This window comes from Anopheles merus, chromosome X (genome assembly GCF_017562075.2).
Source record: "Anopheles merus strain MAF chromosome X, AmerM5.1, whole genome shotgun sequence".
Classification (NCBI taxonomy): Eukaryota; Metazoa; Arthropoda; class Insecta; order Diptera; family Culicidae; genus Anopheles; species Anopheles merus.
The window spans coordinates 22933389-22952639 of record NC_054081.1 but is presented as its reverse complement, the minus strand read 5'-3'; positions in this window follow the sequence as shown (position 1 = coordinate 22952639).

Sequence of the window (19251 nt, the reverse complement as noted above, 5' to 3'; positions counted from 1 at the left end):
TAAATCGATAGGGGAGAACTGGTGTACAAGAATAGAAAATGTATTTTGAAAATAAAATTATTACGTAAGTTGTGTCCTTAAAAGACTTAAACAGTGCGTTCTACTCATGAATTACGTTACACTTCTGCAGAGATATTAAAGGAAGACAAACAGTTTTGCTACGTTATACATGGAATAGCCCTTTGGAAAAAGAAAAGTAGAGCTCTTGCGATTGAGCGATCTTTTCCTGTATTCTTGACATGGAGTTTGTTTGATTTAATTCTTCGACCTAATCCTGATGTGATGCGAATTCTGATAAATTTAATAAAATTCACCTTCATGAAAATAATTAATAAGTAGTACAGTTGTCAACAACTTGATATACTTTTTCTTGAAATGTTCGACTCAGAAATGTTCGACTCACCCCAGAACGTCAGAAATTCCTCAACCAACCAATCTAGGAAATTACCCGACGCATACGGCGATAGATGCATTGGATGAAATGAGGTCCAAAGGCCGAGTGTCATAAAACGTTAGTGTTTGAATACCGTGCCGTCACACGGGCTCCCGCGATGGTAGTCTATGTAAGGTAGTAGACTATGTAAGGTACATAAATCGATAGGGGAGAACTGGTGTACAAGAATAGAAAATGTATTTTGAAAATAAAATTATTACGTAAGTTGTGTCCTGAGTCTATCTCTAAAAACATTCTGTGGTATGTTGAAATCAAATAAAGCAACTGGCCAAAACGAGTTCTATAACGAGGGACGGATATGAATTGACGTGTACGTAGATTTCTAGATGGCGCGTTAAATTCTATCGTGCCTTTTAGAGTAGGAGCATCAATATGGTGGATATGTTAAGTCTCTTCTTCTTTTAGGCTCAATGACTGTTGTCAGTCAAGGCCTGCCTGTACCGCTTACTTGTGGGCTTGGCTTTCAGTGACTTATTTTGATCCCCCCCTTAGCAGGATAGTCATTCCTACGTATGGCGGCACGGTCCATTTGGGGCTTGAACCCATGATGGGCATGTTATTAACACTAGAACCGCCGATGGGACTTTTTTGTCCCATCGCACTCGAAAAAGATGTGTTATTCCGCTTGCCGTCGTGACAAACCATTGAAATTTTCTGACTTTTATTTATTTTAAACGATCTTTCGAATGCGCTAATAAAAATAATTGTATCCCATATGGTTCTTTAAAAAAATCATTTTTATCCTAGAACCGCCATATGGGACATTTTTGTCCCATAAGCAAATTTAATTGTGATGACTGGCATCCCTGCTGTCAACGAGTGAGGGGTGTGCTTCTGCAAGTCTGGCAGCACTGGCGTGTACGCATTTTGTGACAAGGCAAGTCAATACGAATAGAACAATAAAAGTGCGCGAAAATATTCAACTACATACGTGCTTTTATTCTTGCTTACTACGTGCTTATTTTTTCGCTATATTCAATAGGCCAGTCTATATAAGCACTCTACCGTACACTCTACCGCAATTTTATTAATAGTACTGGTTCGTCTGAGTGTCCCTATCCTCCCTGAGTTCGATTGCCGGTTTGCTTGGTCGCTGTGTATGCTCTCCCAACACCCGCTCAACCTGTTTGCCTGGTGCACTTAGGACATTGCAAGTGTTTGCAAGGTGCAATATTTATTTGTGCGCCATCTCAATATGACGCGCCAGCCTGGTTTTCGACCCGGAGAGATTGTCGCTGCTCTGAACAACATTTCCAGTGATCAATCAGAAGGGGATCCTCTGTCGGATACCTCGGATTGCGATTTTTTTTATCCATTGGTATGCTCATCTAGTGAATCATCCGACAACGAGCATGAAGATTGTGTTCCAGAACAAGTACAGCACTCAGTTGAAGGCAAGTATCATACAAAAGTAGTTTGGCTGGCAAACCACTTTTATACACTTTTTCACACATATGCTATAAACAAAAATATTTTATTTTATGTTTATTTCAGATAAAGAATCTATATGCCAAGGCCCTGGAAGAAAGCGTACCTACGTCGTAGACATCGGCACTGGGCCTTCAAAAGAAACTTGTCGGGCCAGTAGCACTCGTCAAGCTACAGATTCTAACGCTGGAAGAACTCCACGTGTAGTCCTTGCAAAATCTAAAAAAGACCAAGTTGACATACAGTCTAAAGTAGCAGCTAAAACAAACCGCACACTGGAAGGTTCTTTAGGTAAACTTGCTGTTGGATCGGTCGTAGAGCCACCTGACGGCACACAGTGGAAAGTAGTGGAAGTTAACAATGCTAATGGAGGTAGAGTTGCTGAACTGAACTAACAGACGTACCCGTTCCATCTGCTTATGCTAAACGATATGTAGTCGCTGGTGCAGTCTCGAGTTCGTGGCGTCTTATCATTGATAATGGTATTCTAAATCAAATTCGAAAGTGCACTGAAATTGAAGCTAGAAGAGTATTGCAAACTAAAAACTGGAGTTTGTCTTTTGCTGAGCTGGAAGCGTTTCTAGCTATTTTGTACATTCGCGGAGCTACTGAGTCCAAAGGCATGAAGATTGATCTTATGTGGTCCAAAAAATACGGACTTCCATTCTGCAAGAATGTTATGTCGCGTAATAGGTTTCGCGAAATTATGAAGTTCCTGAGATTGGACGAAAAATTGACACGATCGCAACGATTGCAAACCGACAAATTTTCCCTAATTTCAGATGTGTTTTCAAGATTTGTTTCAAACTGTCAAAACAATTACGTACCGGGTCCTCACATTTCTGTCGATGAACAATTGTTTCCATCGAAGACAAGATGCCCATTTACGCAGTTTATGGCATCGAAGCCGGATAAGTACGGGCAAAAGTATTGGATGGTTGTTGACGTAGATTCTAAATATGTAGTCAATATATTTCCTTAACTCGAAAAAAAAGATGAACGTCCTGCGGAGGATAGACTCGGAGATTTTGTAGTCAAAAAGTTAGTAGATCCGTACCTAAACAGAGGAAGGAACGTAACATGTGATAATTTTTTCACATCCTTAGAATTAGCGAAGTTTTTGAAATCAAAAACAAAAAAAACTAGCTTAGTTGGCACAGTCAACAAGGCTAGAAGGGAAGTGCTGATATGCGTAAAGAAAGCCAAAGTGAAACTTTACTTTACCAAAGCGTTCAAAAGCGATGACACAACTCTTACAGTCTATCAAGGAAAAACTAAAAAAAATGTCGTATTACTGAGCTCAATCCATCGTGATATAAGAACTGGAAACGATAAAAAATCAAAGCCTGAAACTGTGACATTTTACAACTCGACCAAGTACGGAGTTGATGTAGTTGACCAAATGTGTAGAAAATACTCCGTGAAAAGTGCTATTAGAAGATGGCCTGTTCATTCATTTTTTTATATTCTGGATTTGGCGGGAATCAATGCTTTGTAAGAACTTACAAAAGAAAATATATCAAGACGTTGAAAATAAGAGCGCCAACGCTAACTTGCCTATGACAAATGCTGGAGGTTCTCGTCGGCGCTGTCAGGTTCAAACATCTTGTCACGAGGGCAAAAGTGCTGGCAAACAAATGCTTCACATGCAACATACCAGTATGTAAAAAATGACTAAAAGAATTTCGTACGTATGCGTTTCATGTGAGCCAGGTTCTGATGAAGCAATGTAATATTTTGTCCTGATGCCAAGAAACCTAAAGATGTGTTATAGATGCTTGAAATTATTAATCTAGGTGTTCCTTTTGCTTTTGAATAAAAGCCTTGCCCTCTTCTTTTGGCCATTTAGGGCTGTATTGATATCGATTTTTGTAATGGTTCTAGAGGGAGTCACAGACGCCCACGTAGACCAAAAGAACTAAGAACAAAATACTTGTTTCATTATCCTTAAAACTATACTTATCACTTGATTGTTTAAATAATTTATAGTTATCAGCCTAGATCTACTGTCGTTCTGTCTGTCTGTCAAAGAAATTATAGTGACTTTGGTCCTTATGGACTCTTTCGTCACAAATCTACTGTCGTTCAACGTAGTAAGGAATAATTATGAGCGTTTATCACTTAAAGCCCAATACTGTTATATTAATGCAAAGAAAAATCCATGGTATGCGGTAGATATGATCGCTATTCGTTTTTTTTAAATTATTGATTGAGTTGTTTATAAAGATTTATTGTTCTAAATTATGAAGTTAATTAATTATTTTGCCACAAGAAACCCTTAGGAAATAATGAACATGTCTAAATATTTACATATAACGAAAGGGACAAAATTGTCCCATATGGCGGTTTTAGTAAGGTTGAAAATTCCGGCGATTCTAGTGTTAAGTCGTACGAGTTGACGACTGTACTACGAGACCGAATATATTAAGTAGTCCTGATATAAAAAGGCATTTAGCTAGCTCACGGTGCTTTTTCAACGACTGAATCCCTAAAAGCAGACACCGGGAATGGTATGACGGTAACACATCGCCCTGTTGCCATGGTAAGAGTCTTACAGCATATCTAGTCGCTTTTCTTTAAATGGCCTCGATTCGATTACTCCATTGTTCGGTACAGGGGTCGCTAACAATACTGCCATATTCTAACACTGATCGAACGTAGGCACAGTAGATGGTTTTTATGGTCATAGGATTACGGAAGCCTTGCGTTGATCGAATAATCCAACCCAGTAGTTGGTTCCCTCTGGACACTATATTCTCTAGGTGATCGTTAAATGTTAAACGTGTGTCGAGAATGATCCCAAGGTCGCGGAATGTATCGGTGCGTTCAACGGATATGTTATCGATCTGATAGTTAAATCGTGTGCAGGACCGAGAACGGTAAAAAGACAACACACGACATTTTTCGATATATAGCACCATTGCATTATCACGGCACCATATGCTAAACAGGTTGATAGGGCGTTGAAGATTGATGCAGTCATTGGTATCGTTGATAGGAGCGAACAGCGGTGTTCCGAAGAAAACGGTGTTCCGCTAGCAATTGCCCTACATCGTTTATATAAAAAATGAAGAGCAGCGAGCCCTAATTGCTACCTTGAGGCACCCCTGAGGTGTCTAGCACCTCTCTGGATGTATGATCGTTTACCTTGATCTTGTATGAGCGTTCTGTGAGGTAGTAATGCAACCACTTAACTATTTGTTCCGAAAACCCTAATTTGTGCAATTTGGCAATCAAAATGTCGTGTGAGATGAGGTCGAAAGCAGCTTTGAGATCGGTTTAAATAGCATCCACTTGACCTCCGGAGTCGAGATTACGTTTGCAGAAACTAACGAATTCAGTGAGGTTCGTTAATGTTGAACGTTTGGGTACGAACCCGTGTTGGTTATCCATAATGTAATTCGATGTAGCGGAGAGCATAGGGCCGTAAAGCAGAAGCTCAAAAGCTTTTGATACCGCACAAAGTGATGTGATACCGCGATAGTTTGATGCACATGAGCGATCCCCTTTTTTAAATATTGATACCATCCACGAGGACTTCCATAAGCGTGGTAAAATACCGGAACTCAGTTACGTGTTGTATATGTTTGTTAATACAGGCGCTAGGGACTGATAGCATTTACTGATAATGAAACTCGGGATGCCATCTGGACCAGGAGCTGTAGAGGGTTTAAGGCTTTTGAGGCACTTTTCTACTGTGCGTATATCAAACGTAGGAATGGTGTAATCAATCATGTTTAGAGGTGTGTAAGATCGGAGAAGGCATCGGAAAATCGTTCAGCAAAAACTCCATGCTGGAGAGCGTTTCTGGTGCATAATTGGCGTATAGGATTGTAGAGCATCTTTCATGAAAATCGTGAAGGCATGAACAGCGTCGTCAACAGATGGAAAGTTGGAGCAGTTAAAAGTAGAACCGAATAGAGTTATTCTTTCCTCCAGTTCGACGATATTAGTCTTTGAATAATTTAATCGTTGCTGATGTGTGTTGCTTGGATGGGAGCTAGACGCATGAGGATCATAGTGACGTATTGATCATTCGAGTGAAGGATGATAATTGTCGAGTTTGAGCAGGGCCGGTTCGGATTTAGACACGGCAGAACAGATCTCAGTGGCGTTGGAGTTAGCAAAAATTAGATCGAGTTGTCGGTCCATGGAGTTTCTAACGTTGCTTAATTCATAAAGGCCGTTTGCTGCCATACTATCGACGAAAATATGATTATTTCGAAACTTAGATAACGGTTTATAGTGCATGAATGTGGAGCGCAATGGTACATCCTCGACATCGATTGGATTGAGCTTCGACCACGTAATGTCACATTTGTTAAAATCTCCAGCGACAAGCAGGAGATCGTTATCTCTCATGCATGATGAAATTTCGCGTATACTTTCCACATGTTTGTTAACAATTATGTCGTTATATGCGTTGCACGGTGGAATATACATGGCACCGATATAAACAAAAATATTGCCCAGTCGAATTTTGACCCATAACTGTTCCATAGTTCGATCCGTCGGTGTTATTTCGCAAGATGAAAGAGAGCGAGAGCAGGCTATTAGAAAGCCACCACCGATGGAGAAAGTGCTGTTGGTGGTGGTTCTATCACATCGGTAAATAGAATAGCGATCGTCGTGGAATAACTCATTGTTTATGTTACTGTTCAAACAGGTTTCAGTTAATATTACGATTTTGTAATCAGTTTCGGAAAGTACTAGTCTTAGATCATTCAGTTTTTTACGCAAGCCTCGAACATTTTGGTAATACATCGGTAGGTATGTTGTTGTTGTGTTGTGTTCAGTTGTAAACAAACCTGCATCTGTAGTGGTCATAGCAGGAGAGGAAATCGGAACAGGCTGCGAGTGCATATCTGTAGTGGTGATTGATATCGGAGCGCTTATTCCGGACCGTGAGAGTGGATTGTGATAGCTGTCTGCAGCGAGAGTGGCAGGGTGATCGTGTGTGAGTTGATGTATCGAGTTAGTATCGATGACGGCGCGTGTATTGGGATTATTATTGTTGTTGTTTCGGTAGACACGAAACTCTCGGTATGTTAGCGCGGAGGGCCATGTCTTAGGTGATAAAGCCTTACTGCGTAAAGTTGCCGGTATGCCCACTTTGAATGAGATGAATGAGAGTGTACTAGTGTTAGCGCCGAATTTCGTCAGGCAGTGAACGAACACATCCCGCTTGTCAAGCGCTAAACGTACTTGCACCATATGAGAAATTTGCTCCGTTGTAACTGTTGGGGCGAAACGTGTAAAGAATAGCCACATTCGCGTATCAGTGTGTGGAATGATATCCAGTGTATCTGAAGCAAGCGGTGATCGGCTTAGTAGTGGTGTTTGCGGGTTGTTAAGTGGTGTTATGTTGATGTAGGATGACGGTTTGATTGCACTTACACTAAGTGAGGCCGCCAAAGATGGGAACTGTAATTGTGTTGGTGTAATAGTATCGGGAATATTGTTAACTACTGAGTTAAACAATTCGGGGTGTGATGTTGCTGGATTGTGATGAATGGGTTGTTGAGCAGGTAAATCGGTAGAGGTGTGTGATGAAAGCAAACAGGAACGCAACTCATCCTTCAGCACTTCGAGGAGATCGTATTTAATAGCGGCAGTGATTTGTTTTGGCGGCTCACTACGGAGGCTCGCTTTAAGGTCGGCAATGCTGGACGATAAGTCGACAGTGGTTTGGGTGTAAGGGGTAGACGACCTAAGCACAGCCGAACGCGGATCTCTATAAAACTTTACACAAGCCTTACATGCCCAAAAAAGTTGTGCACAGGACTCTATAATAGCGGACAGTTCCTCCGAGAGTCCACTGCATGTGAAATGAAACTCGGCATTGCACCAACCCTGGCATTTCACAATTCGATCAGCAGGTACGATGTCGTTGGCACAAGCGGCGCAGATACCGTCCATTGTAAAATGGTACAGCAATAGATGAAATGGAGTATTGATTGTAGAGCGGAAAAAATGATTGTAGGTGATTGCAGATGAGCAATTTTACTGTTAATGAAATAGTTCTTGAGGCAGGCAGCACAAGCAAGCAGGTAGCGTTAGGGATAAGTTTTCACTGAATAATTTTATAAAATATCGGATCGCAAAGAATCTTCGAACAGTCACTATGACGTTTGACGTTTGTTTCTGACGGCCCCATCGGTCTAATTCTCCTCCAACATGCCATGGTACCGGAATATCGGACGCGACGATCGTCAAAGCGAGATGGGGAGGTCCGCGGTAAAACGGGACAGTAGTGCAAGATTTATGGTCGTACTTAGAGGGTGGTCTCGTTGTAAAGACGATTACGAATCCCGATAGGGGCACGCAAGATCCGGGCGGGTGAAGATTAATTGTTACCGTCCGCCCCACTCGCCCCACTGACCACGCACGATGGAGAGAATATCCCATCGCTTGTCGATGTCAATCATAAACTGTTAACGGGAAGCTAATGAAATTGTTGTCAATTTGGTGGCTTTCCGAGGTTCCACTAGCCTCGGCCCGTGGGTATGACACGTCTGCAGCCGGGATAAAGTTTCCAGAGAATCTGTGACATATACGGTGAGAAGGTTAAAAAGCAATACAATTTTGTTACAAAGATACTATTATTTTGCCCTTTTGTCGGAAATATAGCGGATACAGCCACTAATCAAGAGATCAATAAGGGCCACAAAACTGACAAATCCCTAGATGTATTACACCACAGGTTGTGAGATTGATCGTAACCTAGAACAGGCCCTGGAAAGGAAGCAGCGATCATACGATGCATAGATCTTTTTGGTGTAACGACCTACACGAGGTCATTACAATCTATACAAACTTACGATGGATATTCAGCGTCAGAGTTCAGAGAGGAATGTCAGTCCCTTTTCACGGGAGACAATTCTTACGAGGCTTTAATACCACGACGGACACGTTGTTAAGCCGTACGGGTTGACGCCTAAGTCAATAAGTACTTGTGTTGGGTTTCATGAATCTTTCGTTGAGATTTATTCACAATAATTTTCAGCGATCATTGATTCGAATCTCGAAACAAATCTCAAAAGACTCATTAATCTCGAAAGATTCTTGAATCCATAAAGAGTCATAAACATGCCCGTCGTGGGTTCAAACTAGACATGGGCAAGAAGAGCGGGAATCATAAGGTTCGCTCGCTCCCATTAGTGAGTGGCCGCTCGCCGCTCTTCATTCCAGAAAAATATGATTCGCCCGCTCGCCTAAAAAAATATAAAAAAGCTCGTTTGAAACTAGCTGCCTTGAGAAAACAATAAATAAAAATGTATAATACTGTCGGACTTATGTAAGTAGCTGCATTTAAAAACAGTAAATATTATCCAAAATCCATTCAGAAAAAACAGCCTAGCTGGCGAACGCATTGCCTATCCAAAATCCTGCATGAAAAAACATCCTAGCTCGTGAGCGCCCTGCCCATCCAAAATACGTAACGAGACCCGTCCGGCAAAATGAGTGTTTTTTGAGTGATTTGAGTGACGCTAGCGAAATACACCACGCAAACAATGAGACCCCAAATTTTGAGTGATTCAGGCCGAGGGGTATGAGGAAGCTTGAGGAAGCAAGGAGAAATGCGCTGCGATGAGAGTTCGCATTCTGTTTTACAAGCGCGCTTCACTAACACCTATACAAATACCGTGCTTTGACGAGCCGTCTGTGAATGTGTATGTGTCTTTCAGCGAGCTCAACAACTTGGAGCTGCTCGTCACATCGTGTTGTCTCGCTTACACTACAGCATCGAACCATCGCTACGTATGTCCCCCCTCCTACGCGTACAAAACCACCAGTACAGCGCGACGCTTTGTCGGAGATGGTTGTGCGCGTTTTGTTCTAAGTCCCGCGCACAGTGTTTGTGCGTTGGTGTGCATTTCGTTCAAAGTCTCGTGCGCCGGTGTGTTATGGTGTAGTGTGAAGTGAACAAACAATGTGCACAGACGCACATGCAGTGCGTGGATCGACAGGTAAGAATTTGCTGAACAGAGGCAACGCAGATTGTCGACAAGTTTCCCGCAGCCTGGCTCGACCCGGTACTTTACAGTACGACGCCATTCGTAAGTATGAAGGATTCTAAATGTGTTGTGAAAGTGTACTTTATGTTTCAATAAAGTGTTTAATGAAATAAAAAATGACCGTGTTTGTATTTGTTGTTAGAATAAGTGCGTATTTGCGATCGTGGCAATGCATGAAAGAAAACGAGAAACGAAAGAAACAAATATCTTTGGATGTGTTGGTAGCATGACTGGAAAGAACACGAACACATTGAGAACTGCAGAGCGCATCGTGCGTTCCGGGTGGGGAGGGGGAGGGCTCGCGCGAGGGTGTGACTCATTCCTCCAAGAGTAACTGCTAACGGGGGACGGCACTCAAAACACTCAAAAAATACACTCATTTTGCCGGACGGGCAGTCCACGCAAACAATGAGACCCCAAATTTTGAGTGATTCAGGCCGAGGGGTGTGAGGAAGCTTGAGGAAGCAAGGAGAAACGCGCTGCGATGAGAGTTCGCATTCTGTTTTACACGCGCGCTTCACTAACACCAATACAAATACCGTGCTTTGACGAGCCGTCTGTGAATGTGTATGTGTCTTTCAGCGAGCTCAACAACTTGGAGCTGCTCGTCACATCGTGTTGTCTCGCTTACACTACAGCATCGAACCATCGCTTCGTATGTGCCCCCTCCTACGGGTACAAAACCACCAGTACAGCGCAACGCTTTGCCGGAGATGGTTGTGCGCGTTTTGTTCTAAGTCCCGCGCGCAGTGTTTGTGCGCTGGTGCGCATTTCGTTCAAAGTCTCGTGCGCCGGTGTGTTTTGGTGTAGTGTGAAGTGAATAAACAGTGTGCACAGACGCACATGCAGTGCGTGCATCGACAGGTAAGAATTTGCTGAACAGAGGCAACGCAGATTGTCGACAAGTTTCCCGCAGCCTGGCTCGACCCGGTACTTTACAGCAGCTGTGTCAATCTCATTTCATCGGAGGACCGCAAGTACAAATTTTCAGTGATTCGCGGGCCGCAAAGTTGAGAATTAAAAAAAATTCCCCAATATTCATATAAAATACTGTTTAAGATCATTATTATTAGACAAATTGACTTTTTGTACTCCTCGCTTCAAATCTGGAATCGTTAGTCATAAACAAATTTGCGATGTTATTTTTCTATGTGCTTTTTGATGTGAAAAAAATGTTTAATGTACTTTAAAAGTCACATATATTTTTTTATTCTTATTATTAAAATAGGATATTTTTCATTAGTATCGTTCTCACACGGCAGTTCTAATAGAAAATATCTATGAAACACACTTTTTCACTGAGGTAGGGTAAGTCTAGCAGCGTGTAGCGAATCTTATTCAAGCAATCCGAGCTATTAATCGCTGGATGAATAACGAAAATATTTGACCGCAATTTTTCGACAGATCAAGAGCTTGGTATATTCATTTCTTTTAGCAAGAACCCGTTTTCTTATGAAAAATCTTATTAAATTACGATAATTTTATCAGACGCAGATTCGTGGTGCGGGATCCCAAAAAGATCGGCAAATATTTTTTTGACACTTGAAGGGAAATGATTTGCGAATTACAGTATGGACTGTGTGAGCTAATTTATTAATAAGCCATGTATTACAGGACTACGGCATTTCGGTTATTTTGATCCTTAATCTAAATCCTTTTATCAAAAACAAAAAAACAGAAGTGGCTCCAATCGAACATCAAAGATGTAACATATTAAGGTTGGAGTCGTGCAGATCTGATCGGAGCAATTCGGAGCCGACTAAAGCCTTTACTCGGCAGTCAGAGGCATTGAGATCGATAGGACCGACCGGAGCCATTTCTGACTGCAGATTAGCCGCTCCGTGCGACAACCGATTTCTCCAACGGTTCCGAATGACTCTAGACCAGCGGTCGGCAAGTTCCGGCCCGCCACAACGTTCAATCTGGCCCGCGAATTGGTTTTCTAATTATGAAACATGGGAAGAACCTATCCGTACATATATTAATGATCATCTTTGAGGAGTATCTCATTTCATACCGTCAAACTCTTCCAACTTCGATTATCATAATATGGATAAAAGGAATCATCATTATGGTCGAATTCGAGGTTACATTTTTACTATATAATATTAACATTGCAGGCACATCCCTGGTGATAGCAAATTAATAAATAAGAAACGAAAATGAATTTTCGCATTCTTTATCTTTGGCTAACAATCAGTTGGAGTAAGAAAAAACTTTCCACGATTGAAAACAAACTATTGCTTTTTTACGAGAACAACGATATAATCTATTTATGAGTGATCTGATATCAATTATTCTGACTCAGAATGACTTATTCGTGGAGCATTATGATAATTAGCTAATGTACTTTTTCGGAGGTTATCAATAAGATATATTACTCTTGCTTTTTTGTTTTGACTGATCACACTTTTGCGCACTCTATTACTGATACTTAACTGATGAATATTTGCAATTTGATTCAAAAGTTGTAAATATCAAGTATCTACTTTATTTTGATGCTATAATTAAAGAAAAAAACAACAATATCACCAATCGATACAATTTTTTTTCTTCTAAAATATTTTGATGAGATAACGTAAGTGCAAAACAAACTTCATTTTCCTGGCCTGCGGCTTATGATCATTTACTAAATTTGGCCAAATATTAAAGCCAAATCAAACGTTTGCCGACCGCTGCTTACCGAGTGGAACTGTTGGTTGGATTTTGCCGGAATCGGAGCCGGAATAGCTAAGATCGGAGATGGGTTTGAGCCGTGGAGCGATTCCGACAATCAATCACTAGTTGTTGCGAAGTTTTCAAATGTGTGTATCTAGTTATTTTCATGCCTTTTTCGTTTCTAGCCAGTTGACGCAAATCTGTTTTTTCGTATAGAATGTGTAATCGAGTCTGCACAAAATAATGCTAATATTCAGAATTTAATATAAACATAATACGACTGAGATTAAATTTAATGTATCTAAGGGTCTCGGTTGATTTGTACGAACGTGTAGAATAAGTTTGTTCGATGTTATGGGTACATAAATGTTAGTTTCGAAAAAATAACGACAAAATGATTGTTCTTCTCACGAAAATGTAATACACCTCGACAAATAGTAAAAACAAATTTTTGGTTTGCAGTGATTTTGGTTTTGGTTTCAGCACTTCTCAAAATATTCTCGCGGGCCGCATTCAGAATCGACGCGGGCCGCATGCGGCCCGCGGGCTGCCAGTTTGACATACCTGCTTTACAGTATGATGCCATTCGTGAGTTTGAAGGATTCTAAATGTGTTGTGAAAGTGTAATTTATGTTTCAATAAAGTGTTTCATGAAATAAAAAATTACCGTGTTTGTCTTGGTTTTTAGAATAAGTGCATGAAAGAAAACGAGAAACGAAAGAAACAAATATCTTTGGATGTGTTGGTAGCATGACTGGAAAGAACACGAACACTTTGAGAACTGCAGAGCGCACCGTGCGTTCCGGGTGGGGAGGGGGAGGGCTCGAGCGAGGGTGTAACTCATTCCTCCAAGAGTAACCCTCTCAACAATCTCAGAGAGAGTTTGTATGGAAACCGCCACAGCTTCTTCTCTGCTTAAACTCTGCTTGTTGGTATCAGCAGAACTCAGAGAAGAAGCTTAAAATGAACCGGCGCTCAGTGACGTCACGGATCGCACTGAATCCCATCCAAAGAATATTCTGTTCCAACCTGTTCGAGTCATCACCACACCCGCTGTCAAAATTAAATTAAAACGAAACTCTTTTGTTTACTTTTTATTCAAAGATAGCCGCGTCGCTTTTCTTGCGCTTATAAAACCCAATTTTTGTGCAGATTTCTGTGTACGAACTTGATTTCCTTGCTGTTACCTGTAAGTATGGAGATAAATATTAAAAATAAGAAATTTTAAACATGCAAAACTCTTACTTACTTTTTTCATCTGTGACTCTGGGTGGTTGTTGTGTGCATTTCGATTGGGAGTTGCTAATTTTTGTTTTTCATGTTTTTCATGTTTTTCAACTATTACTTAACATTGAAACTAAATGAAAAACTAAAAATAACATAATTGCAGGTTACCATGAGCGGTTCGAATATGGGAGCTACTAGCTGTGGATGCGGGCAAGAATGCAATTGCACAAGCATTGCTAACGAAAATGCCAAACAATTACATACTTTAAAAAATATGATACTAGATGCAAATATGAAATTAGACGAGCTTATGAAAATGCAACTAAATCAACAAATCCAGCCTCAGGCAATTATTGAAAATGCCCGGCAGGCAATTGACAGCTAAACTGACGGCGCCGGAGGAGGAGAAACGGGCGCCCAACCGTGCATGGCTCAGGCGCCCAACGGAAGACATGATTGAGCGTGGGGGGGGGGGGTACGGATGAAACGGACCTTCCGTTCTTTCGTGTATTGTTTACATTTGCTTATCCGTATATTTCTTTCATTCGGGTTGTATATCAACACAGCTTATCAAATTGACCGTTACTTTATTGAAAATTAATTATTCTAAAAATACACTATTTTTCATACAAACCTTATTCAGCGCACGAAAACGATTATCAGGGAGATTTGCAGCATTCACCTGTAATTAAATCAAAACATAAAACATAAATTAAGTAAAGAAAGTTATTTGCGTTTCACATAAATTGAGCGTTGAGAATGCAATACATGAGAAATGATTGTTAACCAGTTATGAGAAACCAAAACAACATGTTTGTTTTATTAAACATGTTCAAACTATTTGTTGTCGTCATCGAGGACTAAGCCAGCTTCATCGTGTTGGCAGCATTCCGTTACCCAGATGTGATTGTCCTTCGTGATTAAGTGTAACTAATCGACCGTACATGGTATGGCATTGATGAGAACGGTTTATCTGAAACTAAAGAAAGAAGAATAATATAAGTCAAGTGCATTTCATGCTGATCGTTCGCTATCGTTTCTTCTATGTACAAAGAAATAAGGGCGACATTTGTACATATTTTTCATTTGCACGCTTCCTACCCGCACCAGTGTAACCAGTGCTAGCGGACGAGCTAACACCCAATACTATGCCATAGATTTGGGCGCGGTTGTTGCGTGTTGCCCGGTGGGCCCGGCATGTTTTTACACTCTCGGAACGTACCTCTGTGGCCCAAACATCTGTGCTAGCATTTTCAGAGCGCAAGTATCGCCTTGCAATCGTAACGCGTCTACCACGTCCATTCGTCCGGCGTACGTTTGCTCCAGGTGGTTTCTGTCCGATTGGACTTGCTCCAATATGCTGCGCTTCGTACGGCAGCTGTAATTCTCACAGCACAGCTGAAATAGACAATATAAGAGAAAAATATTGTTAGTGGAGCGCAATCCATGTAAACCATTAATTTTAATTATATTACTTTAATCGTCAATTTGTCTTTCTCTTACATTTTACACTGTCGCTAATTTCGGTAGCTTAGGTAAGCTAGCAGTAAGACGATGATCTGGATACCGCCAGTTACCGGCTCGTAGATGCATGAACGCTTTCATCATCACTGAAGATTTGGTACATCCATAACAGTCCGCCTCACACGACAAAATTATTAGCAGTTGCGATCTGATACACGACGCCTAAACGCGATTAGAAAATACACATCTATAACGTTTTAGATGAAAAATATAATGTCGGTTTAGCTTAATAAACATTAAAATGAAATAATTATTTTGCATTTTCGCACGGCATATTAGCTGAAATGAAAAAATAAACATTGTTAACCAGTTTATCTGTCAGACTTACTTCAACTTTGCTTCAATTTAGCATGGATCCAAGTTTTAGCCGATATGCATGTTGGTGCCCGGTGACCCACTGGGTTTTCCGCTGTTTCCAGTTTGTGATAGTCCGGTGGTTTTTATAGAGCAGTGACTCCCACATTCTCCAGACGGTGCCGGAGGATGAGGAATACGAACGTGTGCTCTAATTTTGTCTTTGCGGTGGCATTAATCGAATCAGCGCGATGGCGAGTAACCCGGAAATACCAAGAATGGGTACATAAAACGCGGGTATGTGATGAGTAGCTTGACGACATTCGGTAGTACAAGCAACAGGCACAATAATAATCGACACCACACCATATCCTATTCCTTCTTCACAAGTCCTTAGACTCCTCCCACTCATTCATAAGTCTGCGCACCGGCAACTCGAAATGCAGTAAAAAAGTAAGTTGTGGAAGAGTCTCAAGTGCCACTTTCTTTACAAGTGATGCCTTCGGCCATTGCGGATGTGTAATCGTTTCGTCAGTCAGATGTACCAGTCCGTGTTGTTGGACAACTTCCCTCGACAAGTGCAGTGCCATCGGTGGTTCCGGTTGCCATTCCACGTGGCATCTGTCCTCCCAGATTGCCGGTCCGTGTTGTTCGACAACTTCCGACAACAAGTGCAGTGCCATCGGTGGATTCAGTGGTCGGTCAGCGCGAGTCAACAAACAATGCCAGTCCGTGTTGTTGAACAGCTCAAGGTAACGGATGCAGTGTCAGCGCTGGTCTCGAATGCCGGTGATAATAATCATCATCGGTCAACATTACCTGGTGTTCCTGCACCATTCCGTCCGTTAGGCCAGCAACATGGACAGCAACCGTCAACTAGTACTGCTACGCCATCAGTGGTACCAGTTGCAGATGCTCTACCGCAGGAATCAGGCATGAAGATCGGTAGACAACAGGCATTGACGGGATCAGCAGTACCATCGATTGCATCGCTTGCCGAAGATCATGCTCCGAAGAATCAGCGTGGTATGATGACCGCTGTTGTAAGACAACATTTACTCACCAGTGCTTCTGCATCGGTGATAGCGGCTGCAATAATGATGATCACCGACGATGAACACCAGGCTGCAGCAGGAGCAAATCAAGCAGGCCTTTCAATTACTTCTACAGAGTATTATGGAAGCTGCTGCCTTCATTGTCGGATGCTGTTGATGAAAATAGATGCACACAGCGCACAGATGATGGTGATTTAAAATGAGCAGTCTACAATACTGAATCCTATGAAGGGTATAAGAAGAAAAGCGGAGAGTTTAGCAATTTAAAAAATCGGAAATGAACAACAGTTTGATGCATTTTTAGCAAAAATAGCTGGAGATGATTTTGCATTTTGCAGTTATACTTAAATAATAGATGCAAATATCAGCAGCCAGGATGCCAACAACAGGAGGCCTTAGACGTGATGTTTGATAGGACTTTTCTTGCACGGTGTAGCTGGGAAAGATCGTATTGAAAAAATAGCTTTTAGTAACTGCCCAAATACAATACAATACAATACAATATAATACAATAGTGCTTATTTAAGTCTAACAAAATAAATAGATAGGAGATAAATTGCTCTGCCTATTTATAGTTGCTGTTTATATATTACATATTATTTATTGATAAACACATTGCTTTTCCATTTTTATTAATCGTAATGTCCTATTGATACTATATTTATCAATCACCTTTTATCTATTTTTTTCTAATTTTACAAATTAAATGAAACATTGTACCTTTTATTGTACCTATCACACAGCTTCTTCTTCTTCTTGTTTGGCTCAACAACCGATGTCGGTCAAGGCCTGCCAACCCACTTGTGGGGTTGGCTTTCAGTGACTTATTGATTCCCCCCCCCCATAGCAGGATAGTCAGTCCTACGTATGGCGGCACGGTCTATTTGGGGCTTGAACCCATGACGGGCATGTTGTTAAGTCGTACGAGTTGACGACTGTACCATGAGACCGGCTAGTGGTACGTAATACACATTTCCTTTGGTAGCTTTCAGGGGCAATGCTTGTTTAAGATAAAAAAATGTAAAATGGCTGTTGGTTTCATTTTGCAAATCACTAACAGCCATCGCGTTTTTGCTCCTATCATTTATTGTACTTTATTGCCCACTGTCAAACGTTTGACCGAGGAGGAACAACGCTAACGATATTCCGGAAAATAAAAAATGCTGTTGTATCTTAAAAGATATAAACAAAGTGCTTTAACAGCAATAACACGATTACACGACGACAATGCGACCATAGCAAACTGTGGTGTCAATCGTTTGCGGTGAAGCAACAACAACTAAACCCGAGAAAGGCCAGGCTGTTCAGTTGGAGAAATTTTCTTAAAAGAACAACAAACAACATACGTCGATGGAGCACTAATGCTCAAATTAATAAATAAACGAATTAATGAATAATAAGATAAACACATGCATTCATAAGCTATACATAAATGTTACCATCGAATGTTTACAACGATGTTCACAGTGTGCCGTAACTCTCTTCAATTCCCTAACTTGAGATGATTTCCACCTGGAACGAAATGCTCATCCGGTTGTTGCTCTGACAGCGCAGTTCCCATAAGACCCGCGACGATGATCCAAGGATGCAAACAAAAATAAGGATGAGAAATCTAAAAGTAAAAAGAATCAAAGTTTCCTTACTATCATGCCCATTTCTTTGATCGCTTTCCAATATCCTTCGCATGAAATCCGCTGGGTGCATACGAATCGGATGGTGAATCGGATTTGTGTGTCTTCGGACAGCTTGGAACACTCCTGAAGAACACTGATAACATCGATTATTCGTAATGTTAAACGGTTAATTTTATCCGATTAGTTATTTAATTTCAGCTTAATGAAAAATTACACATACAACAACTTTAATTAACATACCTTCCTGCGGAGGCGAAATAGCTGCACGTATCGAACCTCCAATCTTTTTCTCCTGGTAAACGATAAGGACACCCAAAAATATTAAAAATTAGATGGGTACAACCGAACATTAGATGGATACGTATAAATATTTCTAATTTATAACACTTTAGCACACATTTTTGCTTCACACTAAGCACAACAAACTAACATAGGAAGCTTCAATATTTCAACGCTTCAATATTCGCCAACAGCACACAAGTGAATAGCACCATTGGTCATTACTTTTAAGTTCACATTACTAACTTTAACACTGGAAAAAAAACATGTTTATCACAAAGACGCTTCTGCATCAAACTCTTTCACTTTGTAAACATAACCTCGATCCATCTTCGCTGCCTAAAATTACACACACACATCCACACACTGTACGTCGTCACATGCCGTTTTCTGCTGTTGCACGCACACAGTTGCAGTTCATCAGCGCTCGTCCGTGTTTTTTCCTGCTCTTCCATGCGTTTCAACACCCCTCGCCCTAGTATGAAACGTCAATTGCCTGCCGGGTGTGGTGCCGGAAGAAGCATTTGAAGAAGCTTTCGCGTTAATTTCATCCAAAGTAGATTTGGACAAACTCGAGCAGGATATGGTGGTGACGGAGCATTTCCGATCGATTAAATCAGGTCTCATGAAAAGGAACAAGTCGGTTGGGATTAAAGCAAGGCTGCATGACGCTCTGTATC